General features: G+C 44.8%; 1 protein-coding gene across 3 annotated transcripts in view; it reads right to left on the bottom strand.

Moving 5' to 3' along the window:
• The window catches only part of LOC117153378 (discoidin domain-containing receptor 2), a 134,298-nt gene extending 117,046 nt beyond the window's left edge, over window positions 1–17,252 (bottom strand). For all 3 annotated transcript variants that reach the window (XM_076619828.1, XM_076619830.1, XM_033327374.2), the window contains exon 1: window positions 16,754–17,252. The gene's annotated coding sequence lies outside the window, so the exon portion shown is untranslated. The remainder of the gene's footprint in view (window positions 1–16,753) is intronic.
• Between the last annotated feature and the right edge of the window lie 1,948 nt (window positions 17,253–19,200).

Raw genomic sequence — 19,200 nt, 5'->3', positions numbered from 1 at the left:
ACTAATTCTTGCCGCAGGCTGTGCACGATCATTCTGTTATCGAGAAAGTTAGAATCGCGAGACGTGCAATTTCATTCCATTACGCTACTCCCGCGTGAAATTTACTACGAAGAAGAGACCCTACTTATTTCTTCTCCGTTGACGCGATTGTTCCCTCTAATTACTCCGCCCTTTCTATTCTCTCGGTGTTCCAGCCACACGAGCGAGAACGTGGTATCGATTAAACTCGACTCCCTCTGCCTCTCTTTTTTCCGCTTTTAGACCGTGTGTCGGCGGTACACGTTGGTTCTTAGTCGAGTCGTTTTCGTCACGGCTCCGTAGCCGCAACGTCGACAACGATTTTCAACTACTTATACCAGTAGCCACGTAGGAAAAGAAGCTGTTGGATTGTTGCGAGGCTCGCGTCTACAGACGAGAACGATGACTTCCTCCATGAGGGGTTTCGATTCAATGGGGTCGCGATGATCCGACAATGGAGCCGAGTTTGGACGAGGGAAAGAACTTCCATAAGGGGTTTTCTGGAGGGATCTCCGAGCGAAATAACGAGTCACGCTCGCCCGGTGGCGCGATCCACCGGTGCCGGCGAAAAAGAGAAGGGGGTGAGGCGGATTCAGGGAGGGCAGCGTCCAGAGGTGAAAAGAAAGAAAAGGGAAGTGGAAAAACGAGGAGACGTGTGACAATCTTATTGTCGTTTCTGTATCCGCAGAAAAGTCGTTTCTCCGCTGGCGCATCCAACAATGAGAGGACCGAACCTTCTCTTTCACCCTATACCCTTCTTCTTCGCTGCCACTTTCGTCTCGTCTATTTTTCTATCTCTTCTGTGTACGTGTGTGTGTATGTGTGTTCGACTCGACCAGCCCGTCCGTCAGAGTCCCTCGACGCGCAAAAAGCAGTTAAAGCGATTAAAGTCCCCGAAAGCTCGGCGAGAGGCGAAGCGCGATAGAAAGCCTTGCGAGTTCTTTGCCTGGTGCTCTTCCCCCTTTTTCTACCTCCTGCCCTCTGCCTCCATCTTCACCGCCTGGGACCGAGAACAGGAGCCAGGAGGAGGGACGTTGGGGGCTGGGATATTGCGACTCGTGCTGGAATTGCCCCGGGCAATTGCACCGGAATCTAACTTCCATTCGAACTTATTATTTGAACAGGGGTAGCGGACCGGCATGGCACTCGGATGGCTTAACGCTCCTCCGCTTCCGGTTCACCCTTCCCTTACCTCTAATCCACCATCCACTCTTTTTCTCGTCTTACGATCGATGTCAGACGCGATCGATAGACCGTGAAATGCTTCTATATCGGTACCAAGCGAATGGAGATTCGAATATTACACACTTGGAAATTTTTGGCTCGATAACCAATTTAGACGTCTCTACATATTCGCTGTCTTAAAGTACAGAACCAGAAACAATTGTGTAATTAAGATAGAAATTGGCATTTGAATAGATTGACTTTATTTATTATCATTGATTGAAATAAGTCTCGTAATAAATGAATAAGTCTTGCATGAATAGTCTGCATATTAGCATGCATAAGTCTGATAGTAAAATGTCAGCGGTGGCTAATGTGTTTGGAATAGTAGGTTTCTGGTTTTTGTTTAGATTTAGTATTCTATTTGGTTCCTATGTGGTTATCCTGAACTTTCAAAGACGAGCATAGGAGACGACGTAGTTTACGAATAGCAATAGAAAGGAATCTGTTTCGAGTTTCACGATGGGGTGCTAAGGATCTAGGTCTGACATCAACGCGGTAGGTCGTAAGAGTGCTTGACAAGACACAGAGGTTCCTCCCGTATTTATACGGTCTTAAGGAGCGTGTAAGCCTAAGCACCCATTCACTACGATCTGTCCTACTACAACACTAGTACTACGTGGATATCATAAAGCTTCCGATCTTTACCTTTCGTAAGATCTAAAAGGAATCTACTTTGAAATTTTTCAAACTCAGTTTACTCTCATAATAGGTTCTTTAAGTAGTCCGCAGATTAATCTCCAGTGCAACACGTGGGTTAAATGTTATATATAACGCAGTATAAATATTTATTCCCTGTAAATACGCGTATTTTTCATATTCGATACGAGAAATGCAGTGGACGTTGACGATGAAGAGATAATTATGTTCTAAACAATTTTGATGTTTCTCATTTTATTACGCTGTCGAACAGATAGATCGATAAAGTCACTCGAGCAACTAATTCTCTAATCATCTTGTAACCAACTATTAACACATTTTCGCCCCTATCATTAACTCGATACATCGACGGCCGTGTCCCGGCTGATCCAACGAAACCGCCCGACGAAATCTCGATGAAGTCACGGCAACGAAGCATATGATCAAGGTCGTGAGCTAATAATCCCGTGGCCAACCCGATCGTGAAAGGCAAACCGAGCAAGGGTCAAGGATTAAATCTCGCGTCGCGCGCCTCACAGCGAAATCTCCGAACCGGAAGAGCAATTACTACTGATTGACCTGTTCGCGTGGTGCTCGCCAGCCGAACCGTGTAACGGGATTAATAAAGGCCTCGAACGTTTACGATGTGGCCGCAAGGGCAAGGGGAAGGAAGCTCCTCTCGGAAACGTAGAGGGGAAGCGAAGGCACGTGCTTTCCAAGTTATCCCGAGTTTCACGCTAGTGAACGACCGCTTTCTCGATTTTTAACCGGCGCTAATTGCTCGAGCAACAACACGCGCCACGGTAAATTAAGAAGCGAACGCGCGGTTAATCGAGAACACGCTTTTGTCGACTAATGCACTCGAGCTTAGCGGCGGCTAATTGGCCGCGGGACACAATACCCTTCGTCTCGACTCTCGTGCGCAAGTGGGAAACGAGCTGCGGTTTCAACGAACGTTCGTGTCGGTTAATAGCGTAAACGCGTGATCGAAACGAATCGATGGAACATCAGCCGCGTGTTTCAGCATACTGCGAGATGTTTGACTGCGATAAAATGAAATCGAATTTTTTTACGTTAATGCACGAAGATTCGAACGAAACGGAAGGAACGAACGCACAAAGGATACGCTTATCCATCGACGATCGAACGATATCTGGCTGGTAAGCGAAACGTCGATCTATATAATCACCGGACGCGGAAACTCCTTTTTCTTTTTCTTCTTCTACCTCTTCTATTTTTTCCCCTGCTTCACCCCCCCCCCCATTCTCTTGCTCGATTCTCCCCCGTGCTTTCGTTAGGTTCCTTTTTAATCGCTGTCGCAGCTCGCTCGCAGAACGACGCGGTAATTGGACTGGATCGTAGTCACAAAGTCGATAACCCGGCGTAATTGAATCCGTAAGCAGACTGTCGATCAACGGAGTCCCCGAGAAAGCGGCCCCAGTTCGGCTCGATGAATGAGAATGCCGGTTCGGTTTTGCAGCTGGCAGCAAAGGAAGAGATGAAAAGTTCGCCTAGGAGTAGCTGTTCCTGTTCACGGGATCGGCCGTTCGTCGTGATTTTTCGTTTAATCGCTCGGCTGCGTCGCCCCGGAAATTTCCTACCGTATGACGTGTAACAACGAGGGGCGTGAGTGCAGGAAGAACACACGCGGAAAGGGGATCTAGCCCACGTGATCTCGCTCCGAGATAAAATTGTGCTGCACAAAAGGGAACCAGCTTTTATGCGACCGCGCTTGCAAACATCGAAAAGATACATCGTCTTCATTTTCCGGAACAAATGCGGTCCGCGTTCTCGTTTCGATGTGCACCCTTCGCCCGTTGTTCTATCGAACGTAACCGGTGTATATATATTTATATACATAACCTTTTTGTTTTGTTTTTTTTTTTTGGCATTTTTATCGTCGACTTTCCGCCTCGCCAGAGTCGCTTTTCCGTGGAATTTAACGCGAGCGTTCGCCGGAATACCTCACGCTTCGCTGCTCGACTCTTGCGGAATGAACTTGGAATTCGCGAATACGTCCGGTGCTCGTAAATAATACGGCCCCTAAGCCTTTGCTAAGTTTTTCACCGCTACTCCGCGTAATTGTTCCCTATTTCATGAAATTCTAAATCGAATGGCCAAAAGTTGCGCGCATAGTGGTGGATGTTTGAGTTGTTGATAGGCTGGACGCTGTTTGGAAATTGACGAATCCCTTATCTAAGGCTTAGGTAAACCTAAAATACAGCTAGAAAACAGAATGTCGACTTATCAGGAGGTTCTATTCAATATCTTGTTCAACACGTCCTATTTCGAAGAAGACTAAATTACCACGTTAAAACCACGAATGGACAAATTTTTACTTGCCCGTTAAGAGAGAAATCTAAATGTCTTCTGTTATATTTTTAAATTTTAATTGTGAATATGAAATACATAACAAAGGTATTACAATAGTGTTTCTATTCTATGCTTAAATCATAATCTCCAGGATTATCATACACATTATTCTATGTTGAATAGTGCATTTCGCAATTTTGGCATAAAAGGACCGACGTTTCACTAAATATCATATATCTCCCCTAAAATCTTCAACATCCCCCCAAACCCGTTACGATTTGCCCGAATTGTAGAATAGCAGAACCTCGTGAAATAAATACATTCAAAACCCCCCATATCCCGGATCAAAAAATCATTCCAGTCAAATAGCGTACCGGTCACCGTACGAGCTGGCGTAAGTCCGCCCCTCGATTCGTATAATCCGGACCGTGTCATGCCGGAAATTTCTCTCCATATGACGCATAATGTGGGACATACGGTCTGGAGAGGGATCGAACGCCGGGCTTTGTGGTCGCTGTGGAGCGAGATAAAACTGCCTCATGATACAACGATTCCACCGCGACAACCTTCGTGCATCGGAGAGAGAATTCCTCTGCGGCGTGCAAAGGGGTCGAAGAGGGCGAGAGAGGAAGAACGGTAGCTAGCGGTGTCTCGATTCCTCTTTCCCTTTCACGATTCTTCTGGCCGCCTCCCTCGCTGGTGAGCACAGTAGAGACGAAATGAAAACGTTCGCCCGAACAGAATAATTCATTGTCCTGCTGAAACCGGCAGTGCTTCACGCTTGTTTGGGGAGTGGATTCATCTGGTTCGAGGCAGCAGCAGCAGCAGCAGCAACAGCGCTCCTCCACGGAGAAGAGACGGGCCGAAGCGCGTCCGGATAATTCAGCCGTAGCTGCGTCTACCGTTTGTTTTGAATTCTTAAAGCGCAGCGCCATGACAGCCTTCATTGTTCCACCTTCGTCCCCGTCGCGATCGTCGTCGGTATACGAGCGATTGTGGCGCACATTCTCTCCGGAAACCGAGACGAAATTGATTCCGTGCATCGCGAACAGTCGCGTGCTCGCGGCTATTCAACGGCCACGACTCCAGAAACTAGAAGTAGGATCGCGATTGTTTCATAGGAAACGATGTAGATATCCTTTTTGAGTGCGACGTTGGGGGATTTCTTCGAAGGGAGACCTCGTCGACAACGTACACTGGAAACGTATACTCGAATCGATACAAGAAACGAGTTGGTTGTACGTATTTACGGTAGGTCGATCAAACTCGTACGATTGGCAGTAGCGTAGGTGAGAAAGAGTCGAAGAGAGAAAGCAGGACGTGTGGGCTGCGAGTGTATACGTACAGCCACGGGAAAAGTAGACAATGAACGTGGAGTAGGGTAAAAGGGAATATGAGAGTGAAATGGAATACGAAATGAAGGGAGGCTTCTTGTGTCCATGTCGTGTTGTCCGTCAAGGTGGTGGTTGCCACCTCGTTCCCACTCTACGAGCTACGGCCTACCTCTGGTCATATATACCTTCCTTTTCGTTTCATCTACACCACACACGACTCACCCTCCTGTCTTCCCTCCCACCGCACACCCTCGACCACCTCTCGACCCACCACGGCACGCGTTGTATGTCCGGTCCCGGGTCCCTTTACTTTCACGTTTTTGTATGCGGGGTGAGCAGCCCCGCCGCACAGTGGCCAGTGCTCGAAAGGGAGAAGACGAGAGAAGCAGAGAAAGCTGAAAGAGGGAGAGGATCGTGTGGCCAGGCGAGCGGGTCCAGGGGCGAGAGTGAAATCCTCAAAAGGCACAAAGGACGCCCGCATGCATTAAAGGGTAACAATTCCTTCACGACAGAGGCCGATTCCACGTGGTCTGACGTTTGGAAATTCGTCTGCCTGTTGGCCACGCGACCCATCGACTTTTTTTCCAACCGTTTCTTCTCCTTTTTCATGCTGCTTTTTCCTCCTTCCTTTTTTAAAGCTTCCCTCATACGGATAACGTTCATTTTATCCAACGGTAGGACGGCGCATATAGGTGTGCGAACAGACGGACCTGCATGCTAATTTCACGCTAGACCTGGTCCCTTTGTCCTTCCCTTGCCCGAGAATGACGAATTATGGCACTTGGGGAACGTGAAAATGGAGAAGAACGTATGCGCCTCTGTGCCTCGGTGGATATCTCGTTAGGAGAGATTCTGCTTGCGGCTGCCACGAATCTCAGGCGCACACACAAGGTTTTTAGATGTATATACCGATTACCGGCTTTTTCTACCTCCTTCTACGGTTCCTGAGTAAAATAACAAAAGTCTGCTGCTGCCAAGGCAGGGAACGTAGAACGAAAGATTTCGACGTTAAGAAGCCAAGTTACTTAAAATCTCCAATAGAACATAATTCCCAAAGAACCGGCTTTGAAAAATGACTTAGTTCTGATCTATCTTTTGTTGTTAAAAAAAGTTACTTCTTTAAAATACGAGGATGTTATACGATCTTAACGAAGTTACTACGCCTGTTAATTTATGCAGAGGCAAGATCGTTCAATTTTAAAAGAACAAAGCTTTGCTAGTTAACAGGGCGAGTATGTCATTAGAATGCAAAATACGTAGGAGCCCAATTTTTTAGTAATCGGTGCAAAAAATCGTGCAAATGTTCAAATCTACTTTTTTCGAAAAAGAACACATATCTTTTTAGCATCTTATTTAAAAATGTTGAGGTTGACTGATTGAAGAACGAGTTAATGAATTTGTAATAGAAAAGTATATTGAAATAATTAAAGGTATAAGCTTATACTAATTCAGATCCTTACTCTCTTAGTGTTACTAGACAATGGAATGATATGGTGCACTTTCATATATTTATAGCGAAAAGACATTACCAAAAAAGTTAAGCTCATAGCTTTGGTTAGAGGCTACAGGGAACATAAATAGAAATCTGTTTATTAGTTCCTTTGTTCCTAGACCTTGCAACCCAAAACATAATGTATATTCAAGGATACAATAATATGCACCGCTCCTTACTTAGAATATTTCTACGTAATAGCAGTCTGCAGGTCACGGATAAACATAAATAAAGATGTAAAGTTTTTCTTGAAGTAGTTATTTCAACAAAAGAAAATATCCTTTTTATAGAATATAGAAATAACTTGTGGATGACTGTCTATTCTATATAATTTTACAGACTGAGATTTCCCATAAGTCTGTAAACATCCTCAGATGTTGCTTATCAGTAAGAACCAGTAGCATTTCGCTCAACTAATTATTTCTGTCGCCAACACCAGTTTGACGGGCAATTAATGACGTCCTTGGGATCCCTAGCGGTTCACTGTGCGGATCCTTAACCACGCATATCTTCGAATCCTCACGAGAAATCGATGTTCGAGCTTAAGCTCACGCACGATCGTACCAGGGAATTGATTGCAGCTTATGGATAACGTTTAGAGGCTGTATCTGCGTGAAGATGACCGGCCCTATAAAGTCACCACACCGGAAATTATAACTCGGATGCCGCGGCGGGCCGCGTAAAACGCCCCCTTTTACGAAATAATTTACCAGCCTGACTCGTTAGCGGGGCATTCAAAGTGAGACGCAAAGGAAGAGCCTTGTTAGCCACGCGTATGCTCGCCCTCGTCTTCGTTTTCTCTCTCTTTATATTTCTCCCCCTCTTCACCATTCAGTCGTTCCTCCAGGCGATCCACGATTTTTCGGTGAAACCGCGACCGATCTCCCCCATCCTTTCACAACGTCTAATTGATGCGTCGCGATTTACATAAAGTGTCGGTCGAGCCAGCCAGCTGTTGACACCTTGGAAAAATTTTAATGTTCTCCTACCAATATATTCGTTGATAAAGTGGGCAATATGTTCGCAGTTTTACTTCTGGCTAAAGGAGAAATATCATTCGACTTTTGGAACCCTCCGGTGAGCCGCTGGCGGGCCTTTGCGTTTAAACCGGGGAATATGGATCGTATGATACAGAGATAACTTTATTTCGTATGGCTTGCATAGGTGGTGGCGAGATACGGCCTCGTAAAAATTCGCGCGCGCGGTTAATACGAATAATTATTGCACCAGACTGTTGCTTCGGGGCAGTGTGATTCTTGAAACTCTGCAGAGGAATTATTAAGGTTATGCTACAGTTTCAGAAATGAAATTCAAAATCTGGTAAAAATATTCATGCTTAATTCTTAGCATATCACGATGAGATCATTAACACGTAATAAATAATATTTGTAGAGAAGAAAACGTATGATTTCCGATAGACATTTCAAGAACGCGATAATAAAAATTAATACAATAATAGCAAGAACCCGGAAGTCTTGTAAGAACTTCTTTTCGTGAACAACGTCGATCCACTTTGATATGCTAAAGACTAAGATTTCGTTTAACTTTCGTTTCTTTATTATTTATTTATATTTATTCGTAAGAGCCAAAACCATCGTAATTGAAATTGATTCAGCTCCATTAATTTTTTAATTACACGATTACAGATGCTTCTGATTGACAGATTAAACATTGTTTCAACAAATTCTACTTTTCTTTCTCAGAAAAGGATTCCTGAAAGGACTGTTCTTACTGAAAGGATTATAAAAATCCACGAATGGGTGAAACTACCCTCGATCGTTGAAAACAGGGGTGGTTTAATCGCGGCCAGGCAGATACATTGCTATTCCGTGATCGTTTGAAATTTTACAGGGCAACCCGTAACGCATTGGAGCACGGGTGGCGGCTCTAACTTCGAAGTGGCAGCTTGGCTAAAAGCTTTCCGCAATTTTCGAAACGATTATGATTTCACGAATGGTAATGAGGTCAGGACCGAACGCATTACCACGGCCAACCTCCCTGACTATTCCAGCTTCGGAGTCACGACAGTTTAATTAATTTATTGACCGGACTTTTCTCGTTATGGGACAAGTCCGTCGCGCGACGGACTCCGACTGTTTAGCAAACACGAAAGCGCACGTTCTCAAGTAATTACCCGGTACCGCGTGATTTACGGTTATGCTGCCGCGTCAGTCCGCGTATGCGTTTCTCAAACATCTCACGATCATGCTCTCGAACGTGGAAAATGGATATCCAACAGCGACGAACCTTCTCCGTGCCAAAGGGAAAGGAGTTGAAACGTTGAAACGTTTCATTTCTGACAGATGATTCTCGTTCACGATTGGTCGTCGCGATTAAAGTGCAATTTGCAACAGAAATAGTTAGTAATAACCCTATCGAACCCTAGGGCTGCACGCGGAGAGAGAGAAGAAAGGAGATGATTTAGTGCTGTCGTAAAGTTGGTACAAAGGAAACATCGAACCACGCCTGTAAAGTAACCCTGACTTTTACGCGATTCAAGGATGTAAAGCGACCAAATGAAAAGAATTTAATGGAAGAAAAAAGCTGGGGCATTCTGCTTCTTCGTTTAATCACCTGTAACACCTGTTCTTACTCCCGTCGGAAATATATGGCTCGTGAAAGCCGTTCGTCCAGTTTGTTCAATGAAATCGTTGAAACGAGGCCGGTGGGGGAGATTCTGGTGGGGAAATGTAATGGCGAAATTGTTCTTTGATCTTTTCATGATGCATAAATTAAAAATTAGAATTTTTACCATCGTCTACACGGGCAAATCAAAGTTATAAAAAGTTTTACTATTTCTTAATATTCATTGCTTCTTCTACTTACTAACCAAAACCTTTGACCAATTCTCTCTTAAATAAACTCATTCGCATTAAAATTCACGAGCCGAATGTTCCGCAGGAATAAGCACAGCCATATCCTCTGCATTCATCACTGATCAAGGTCAATTTTCCTGGTCGGTTCACCTTCAGTGAGATTCGGGTCAGCGTCGAAGCACCATGCCAAGATCCAGCCTTAACTCTTGGCCCCGTCTATTTCGCCAATAATCGAATTCTGGCTTATAGAACGCGATATACATTCCCGTCTCATGCATCTTGCCACACATTCGCTGCTTCGACGACGCGTCTCAGTCGTTCGTTTCTCGCGGGTCATTCGAGTCGAGATGGATTTCAATTCCCCTTCTTTCATTTCTCGCTTTTACAAACGATAGAAGAAGAAGAAGAAGAAGAAAACGCGAGAGGAAGGAATCGAACCGAAAGAGAATTGAAAGATGAAAGGAGATGGGGTGGCAGGGTGTCGCGGATAAACGATCTAGATAGCGGACTTTATGGTTCCGCGGGATTACCGGGGTTCGTTGCATAAATTTCACCGACGGATATAATGTAAAGCTAATACGCTGGTTATTCCAGCTGAGGCGGTGGGGGATATTCGTAACGCTTGTGCGGGGTTGGCGAACGTCGAGGGACAAGGAGAAGAAAAGAACGAAAGGGAAAGGGAAAGGAACGGGCGGAGACAGCGCGAGGACGAGCGACTTCGGAGAACGCCTGGGAATAGTAAATTTTCGTTACAACGCGGCATCGTTATTAGCATACAAGTATTTAGAATGAATTATTGGCCGGTTCGCTTATCCCCATGGGTGGATATATTCGGTACAACCTCGACTCCACTCTCTCTTTCTCTCTCTCTGCCTCTCTCCAACGTCAGGTGTATCCCACAGGAGGTAGCATTATATCTTGCATATTTTATCCCGCACCGTTGGTCCCTCTTCTTGCAACACGCTTTTCTTCAAGGAACGCAACAACGGAAGGTAGGCTGCTGCAGGTCAGGAAGAAAGGGATCAACTGTACTATCATTTAAAATTGAAGATGGCGGTGCACGGTGAACTATTTGAACTCTCTTTGCTTCCTGTACCTTTGTACGTGGTTTGTTTCGAAAGTAATAGGATTACTTTATATCTAATATCGATATTTGGTTTGTGAACCTTTTTATATTTATGTATTTCGCTTACATTTTATATTTCCTAATCGATTTAATTAATATTTCATCGTGATTTTATATTCTTTTTCGATAAAAATGATCTGCTATCGAATCTTTATCTACAGAGGAATTATCCTCGTACGTGACAAAGAGAGATCCTCAATCTTATACCATTGAAGAACAAGTTTTTTAAAATGAAGACTGCTAACTAGGAGAATTCAGGAAATAATAAATAAGTTCTCATTCGCCTAACTCTTTTAAAACCATCATTTTTATTCTCAAGAATGTAACCTAAAAATATTTTAATAAATAGAGTAGCATTATTTTTTAGACAGACCCAGTATACACCATAGAACACTGTCTTCGATCTTCTTCCTTCTTATCTCGTCACATTATCTTTTGTGAGTTGTTAGGTCTAAGCTAAGCTATTCGGATTTACGATCGGCTCAGCTGGATCAAAGAATCGATTGCTTATAGCTGTGGAAGGAGTCGTTGCTGTACACCCAGGACCCTGATTAAGCGTGTAGGTCGCCGGGTACTGGCCTTGACAAACGATCGGCTAGCAGAAATCGCCGCTAATTGTCATGCTCGCGAGTGGCAACCCTTTTCCCCGCGATATTCGACGAGTAAACCGCATTTGCGGTCAACCCCTCGGTCCTGGCATTCTTACTTTATTAAGCGAGAGTTATGCCCCCGGGTCTCGTTCGCGATCTCTTGATGTCGGACTGGGGGCCATAATCGAGTCTCATTCAGAAAGCTCTAACGAAGGGAATAAAAAATCGGACGTCTCACTCGTTTCACTTAGAGATTGATTTCTGTGTACATTGATGAATAAAGTGTAGAGAAGTGTAGGTACGTAACAACAATTTTTCTAAGACTACATTTTCTACTACTTTTGCTACTTTTTTAAAACATAAAAGAAGAAGCGAAAATAAAATATTATAGAGACAGCTTCGTTTTTGCAACACAAATAATTTTCATATACATTGCTCGAAATAATTAAAGCACTTTTTTCCGTGTCCATTCTTCTGCACTTTGATTTTAATATCCATCCTTACATCTGTACATTGTTCTTCAATAATTATCTAAAATCGTGCTTTTGTCACACGATCATAGACTTCAGGTTCAGCTGTGCTCTGAAGAAATGTTTGCGAAACGTCAGGACAAAGCGCAACGTACAAATAAAAGCAGGATTGAAATCCGAAGAACCTCGAATACACCTGATCGTCGTGAAAGTTTAAAATCTAAGATCATCTTAAAGTCGATCCTTATCATAGTATTACGCTATTAGTTATTAGCTACTAAATTACAGCGAAGTATCTAAATCCTCGACAAACACGCGAAACCTTCGTTGGACGCACGAGCAATTTAAGACCACGGACCACCGAGCTGATCTCTCCCATCAATTTTCAATTTCGTTCGGTGCTGACACGCATCGCGTCCGATCCTCTCCATCCTCGTTCTCCATCCACGTTTTCGCTCGCTTTTCCGCGTCTCTTCGCTCCATGGCAAATCAACTGCCGCCGCAGCACGATGCAATTAGAAAGCCATTATAATCCGCGGAGCGTGTGTGCGCGCTGCCGTCGCGCAATGAACGCGCGGACAGGGGCCGAATTCCCGTGGAGTTTCTACACACCTTCTGTCGGGGCTAGATGGATGTCCGGCAATCAGGTGCACAGACCCCCAACTGCCTTTGAATTCGTCCGCGCGGCAGCTGCCTGATATATTCTCGTTGACGCGGGACCATCATCGTGGCCACGGGCCGCCCGCTGCTTCGTTTTCGTGTTTCAACGTCGAAACGCGGCTGGGAAAGGAGCCGAGAGATTCGACCACGCGTCACTGGACCGTACATTTTTTCGGAAATTGACCGTGAACGATTTACGCCTAGCGTAGCTAGTGACGCGTGCGAGATACCGACACCCCGTCGAGAAGCTACTCTTCTCGTCCCTTGACAACTTCGCGCCCCTGTGTCAGAAGTTGCAGAATTTTTCGAAAGTGTACGTGCTGTTAGTCCCTGTTAGGGCGTCGAGAGGAAGGGGTTGTTTCTTTCATTGGTAAAGTGAACGAAGAGAAAGTCTCAAGCAGGGACGACCATAGTTGATGTGTGAATTTATTGCGTCTTTATTTACTGTTAAATTGCGATTTTTATGCATCTATGAGGAAATCGAGTGTGCATAACTGTACAGGAAGTACGCAAAAGTACATATGATGTATGTAAAGAGATACTGATTGTAATTTTTAATATGTTAAACAAATGTTTAGGATCTGTTTCTTTGGATGTATTGTCTCCTATCGTACAAATTGTTGTTATTGTTTGAAAGAGTTATATCTAACAGTGTAACGAATCTCAAACACATGATCGATAGAGTGTAATTCAAGATATATGCGTTCCAACAGAGATCGAATATCTTTGATCGGTTCTAACCGTCATATTAAATACAATCACTAATAGGTGACTTTATGTGCTCAACAATGTTACGAAATCATAATGATCTTTATAAAAATCAGTAGTGAATACTTGATGTACCAGCATATCATTCATAAAAATCAGTATCAAAGATTGAATTAATTCAACGATTCGTAAATGAAACTAATTAACGGATAACTAAATGTAATCATCGTAAAATAAACGTACAGGGTGCTTATTACGAGTGTCGAATGAACCGAGTAGCAACTAAAAGTCCGAATAAATCGACCGGATGACACGCGTATATCTGCCAAGCGTTGCAAGAAATCGAACACACAGAGGACTCGCAAACATACACACCAGTCTTCCTGTAAGACGCGGAAGATTTACACGGCCAATTGTTGGCCCGCTTGTCATTTCGAGCGTCGAGGAAGGAAATGTAGCCGAAAGAAGTTATGGCGTCCAGACGTCTCGAGGGTGGTTCTAGCCGGTAGCGAAGGAACGCGAGATTTTTCGGAAATTGACCGTAAACGACCGGGTCAATTTACGCTCTCCGAGGAAAGTGACGGCTCGGTTCTCTTCAATCGATTCCGGGGATCTACGCCGCCCTTAAAGGGTGGTGGAAAAATGGGAATTTAAACGACCTCTGCCACGCGAAGCTTTCTAGAATCTTAATTGGAGCCGAAGACAAAGGAGTGGCTGGCACAAAGAGTTAAATCGCGCTCTTTCTGCAGCGACGTCGAAGGAGAAAAAAGACGTTTCAGAAATATTCCACGTTTTAAATCATCGGATCGATTTAAAAAATAAACGAACGTTGTTCAACAACGTTGACGAAATGTCGGTGGCTTTGCGAGTCGATTCGCGATTGTTAAACGTCGGGCAACTTTCGAAATCGTTGAAAATTCATGAGCGTCGGATACGCGCGGTCGAACGCGAATTTCATCGAGCCACGGTAAATTCGCCGGCTACGAGTCAACGATCATTTCCAAGGAGTTAATATTCAAAATGAACATTAACAGGGGGGTCCAGGGCTACCGTTAATCTTCGATGGCATGTGGGACCACTCACGGTGCGCCGCAGGTCGCTTTATCGCGTACGCGTTAATTATGCAAATGAATAATTAGCATTTCGATTATTTCGACGACGCCACCCACGCTAGCCGTCTGGAATCTCGACGATTCGACCGTAAGCAAATTCATTGGCTACTCTTCGATGAAGGGTTGCGCTCCTTAGTTTCCTCGCGTGCTTTTGCTTGGAACTTGCAACTCAAACACGATTTAACTGAAACGAGCATACGCTCGTAAAAATTTTATCGAAGTTTTCAGCAGAAGTTCGATAAGTATGATAAATCTCGACGCGCGAAATCTTTGTTCGCTTGTCTTTCGATTGGTCGGTCGTTAGACAAGAATTCTTCGTACGAACGAAGCTTGTAATATCATCCTTTCACGATGAAGGTGTCATAACACGAAGGGAGAGACCGAACACGTATGATGTCAAAAATGACAAAAGGTTAAATCAGATATTGTCGAATCGGAAGAGTATAATGGCAGAATTTACGAGGAACAATCGATTGGCTATAGGAATTTCATCGTGGCATGGGGACACCTGCAGCAGGTACCTGGGAATATTAAACATTGGTTCGAATTTGCCAGTGGAGAGAAGGGTTCCACGAATCAATGTCGATTGATCAATGGAAAGCGAATCGACTCGACTGCAGAAATAAACTGTTAGTCTTATGAATATATTCATACCGAGTTCATCAATATTCAAAACCTACTTTCCTACGCTTAAATCCAACTGAAATCGGATGTGACCGGCTCCCAGACGCTCGTACCCTGTCACGAGAACGAACGATTCATGGTTTCTCATCGTAAATCTTTACGATCTTTGGATTCGTGTCTTCCTTCTCGCGACGGCCACGAAAGATGAGATCCTGAAATCTATCAATTTCAATAACCTGACGCTGGTACTACATATTTCATCTTCTGACACATCCGCGATTTTCCCAGATTTCTCTGTATGCCTTAAATTCGAATTTCAGCGAAGAAACGAGATAGATTCGATTCGATTAGATCCATTCTGTCGGATCGTTCTACGCTACATTCACGCGTTCGTCGAAGGAATACTCAACGAGCGATCGTTCAATCGGATCGCGAATTCGGTTCCTTTGGACCATCTCCAATTCTCTGGCTCGTGACCCTTTCTCTTTCGTCTATCATTGCCTGTTGCGTCATTTTGCCAACTCCGAGGCCGGAACGTGAGGAGTATTCCGAGAAACCGTGGAAAGAAAGCATCGTTCGAGAGGCAGGCCACGTCTCGATCCGGGAGATTTACAGAGGTACCAGCAAATAGATCAGCTCGCTAATGGATGGTCGCTCCTTCTCGATATTACCTTTTTGCCCCCTCGAGCTCCGGGCAGGAAATTAGCAAGTCTTAAGAGATCCCTCCGTGTTAATCGTCGGGCTGATTTCTGCGGCGTCGCTCTCGGACAATTTGCCACGACGAAAATTTCATTTGTCCCGTTCCCTTTTGCGTGCCAACCGATCCAGTCGACCCCTTCGAGGGTCTCTTCTCGCTAATCCACCTTATTTCGTCTCGTCTCTATCATCTTTCACCGCTTCTGTCCCTTTTCAACTTGCTCTCGAGAGTTTCCTCATTGGAGAACTTCGGGGACTCGAGCCGGGATAACATCGATTAATCCCGGCTCGTTCGGCCGAAAACCGTGAAAAACGTCACTCGACTCGGGCCCAGACGCGATGCCATGCAAGCTCGACTGACGTTGAATGAAGAACGAAATCAGATTTCAGCCGGCGGCCGTCGGCTTTCTAACAATAAGTCGGATTAAGGGTGGCTCGCCCTGGCGAACGCGGAACTCAGCCGAACAATGATACACTCTATGATCGAGATTATGTACTCTTCCCTTTCTTTTTCGAGAGCCTTCTCCTCTTTTTGTATACTGGCGTTAAGAAGATTCTTTCGATCGGAAGAACACGCTTTGGTGTTACAGGATTTGAAGGAACGAGACGAATTATCCTATGAAGACCGAGGAATAAAGAAGTCAATGTCTCATATGATATATCGTCGATATCGTTTCTTCTTTTTCTCCCTTTTTTTCAGTAATAGAAAGGGTGAAACGGGGATAAAATTTTCAGGTAATTTAACGTGATCGTTTTATCGATCAATACGTTTTATCGGTTATATACTCGTGTCACATCGCACAATGAAAACTGTGGCTCGTCGTTTCCGCGATCCGGCGCTCCGTTCACGTGGCGTATCCGCGTAACGTCAATCCGATAGCCGCGCGCGTCGCGAACCAAACGTTAAAGTAGGACATAACAAATAGCTCACCTTATCTACAATACCGCGTACTGCACGGACGTTGATCAGGCATAGAACGCGCACACACCAAACAGCACGTAAGAAATCATCGATCACAGCCCTGATCTTCTCTTCCCGCCTTTTCTTCTCTTACTCTGCTTCAAATACAGAATACCTCACTTGCTTTCTCTCGTCGCACCTTGCAATACACGTTGCAATTACAAAAACGCACTATTACAAGGTCTACCGAACTAGTCACGTAAAATATATCCTCCGCCCCCCTCAAAGAAAGGTAAAAACCAAAGTCAAAGAACTAAAGAAGAAAACTAAAACGAAACAATCTGATGTAAATAAGCACACGCGACTAATCTCCAGTCACCAAACTGAATCACTGACTATCTCCCTGCTCGTAACAGTGTCCGTCGCGACGATGGGTCCGGAGCAAGGTCCCCATTGAATAGCAGACACGTTTCGCGAGCCGTACGATCAAACGAAACAACGCACCAAGCAACAACCGTACCGTCACGGCGCCACGGCACTAACTGACAAGCTGACGAGAACCTCCAGTTGCTCGAAGGAGTGAAGCGGCTGGGGCGACCGAACCGGAGGGGTAAGGGGACCCAGTTACCAGAGGCTTTCTCGCTCCGGCTAGAGGAACGTTCGGTTTGCTCGCGTTCAATCTCGCCGCGTCTCTCTTGCTCGCGTTCTATCGCCACCTAGTGGCGGTCTCGCAAACTCGTTCACGGGTACGGGCATCCACCTCCCCTTGACGAACACCAAGGCAATCCGGTGGGGGGTGAAACGAGCACGTGGGGGCAGCTAAAGAGGGAGGTCCGTGGCGCGTGAGCGTAGTGGGGGCCAGAGGCAAGGCCGGCTTGGGGGTGAGGTTGCAAAATATGTTGTAGAAATGGGGTGGCCGATGAATGCGGTCGCCCGTAGACTAGAGATTTTATTGATCTTTTTTCCACCCCACGCTCGAACCTAGAGGGGGTGGGTGTTTGGAAGGGAGAGGGGTAGCAGCGGCGCGTACACTCGCGCACGCTTAATTAAGCGGCCGGACTTACGTCGCGTATATACCTTCGTAGCACGCTTTACCACGCCGCGCCGGGACTCTCTCCGGTCATTCCGCGTTTCGACGATCGGCTGGAATCCCGGTCGACGAGCCCATCGATCGATTTGCGGCTAACTTCGAGCCCATTGAAATTAAACGGGCCGAACCGAGCTCTGGGCGGTCGTGTCGCCGCCGACGGGCCATTCCTCGATTGAATTTCGAATAGGTCGCGCCTATCGCGATTACGATCTTATCATCTTGTCTGTACTTAACCTTCGTTTCGTGGATCTATTCAAGATTCATCATGTTGCAGGAGAAGTGTAATTTCTTGTCGCGATTAATCATTAGTCTGTTTTATTCAATTTTTATTCCTAAAACACGAAGCTACAATTGAGGAGTTTTCTAAGAAAAAAATCTATGGATTTATGGCATAATATATACGTGCGGATTTATCTCTTTTATATCAAGAGAGAGGTTTTATCTCTTTTAGTTAAATAGTCGAATTATTATACGAAGAACAAAGTTTATTAAAAATCATTGTAATATTCCATTTAAAAGTTTCCTTTGCAGGTATTATAATATTATGAAACTGCAATTAAAGCTTCTGACACGATTGTTTCTAGAAAGTTTCTCAATTGTCTTTCAATCGCCTGTGTTCCCATCCTTTCTTCTTTTCTCTATCCAAGCGTACTCTATCGTTCGTGAAAAAATCTTTTACGCGTAAGAACTAATCTGTACGAGCGAGTTTGTTAATAATATTGGCGAACGAAAAACAACGGGGAGATATTAACGAGTTTGTTCGAGGCGGGATTCTTAATTCCTAACTGATCAATTCTCGAGGCGTCATTGTTCACTAGGATTTATCGTTATCGCAGCCCTAAAGGCCCATAAAATCGCGAGAATTGTGAGATATTGTGTCTTGTCACTTCCGAGCTTCGACTCGTTCGATCGTAGTGGGGGCAGCGCGAACCATCCAGATTCGGATTAATGTTTATGGCGCCCCAGAGTACATGGTGGAATCCCTTCTACCGGCAGCAGCGTATAACAACCTGACAAGTATTAAGAATCGATAGGAGCCTGTACGCCGAAGCGGCTTTATGACTTATCATCTTCACACTGAACGTCTCTCGTTGTGCTCGTTATTAAGGCGACGGTTGCCTAGTCGATAATTAACGTCACCTCGGAACGATTTTCTTACGACGTATCCGCGAAATTCATAAGCTAGTCGGTTTATGTACAACCGCTGAAAATTCTTTATGGTCCCTTATCGTGTTTAAGGCATCGTCGGAAGATTTAGTATTCGTGTTATGATTATGGAAACAATAGCTTTGTAAGTTTGTATGAAATCGTAAGGACTTTTGGAATTTCGATGTGGAATAATTTACCAATCAATAATATTATTCAATCGATACATTATAATTTATAG

This window comes from Bombus vancouverensis, chromosome 1 (genome assembly GCF_051014615.1).
Source record: "Bombus vancouverensis nearcticus chromosome 1, iyBomVanc1_principal, whole genome shotgun sequence".
NCBI lineage: Eukaryota > Metazoa > Arthropoda > Insecta > Hymenoptera > Apidae > Bombus > Bombus vancouverensis.
Note: the sequence above shows the minus strand (reverse complement) of the source record. Positions and strands in the feature narration are given on the sequence as shown.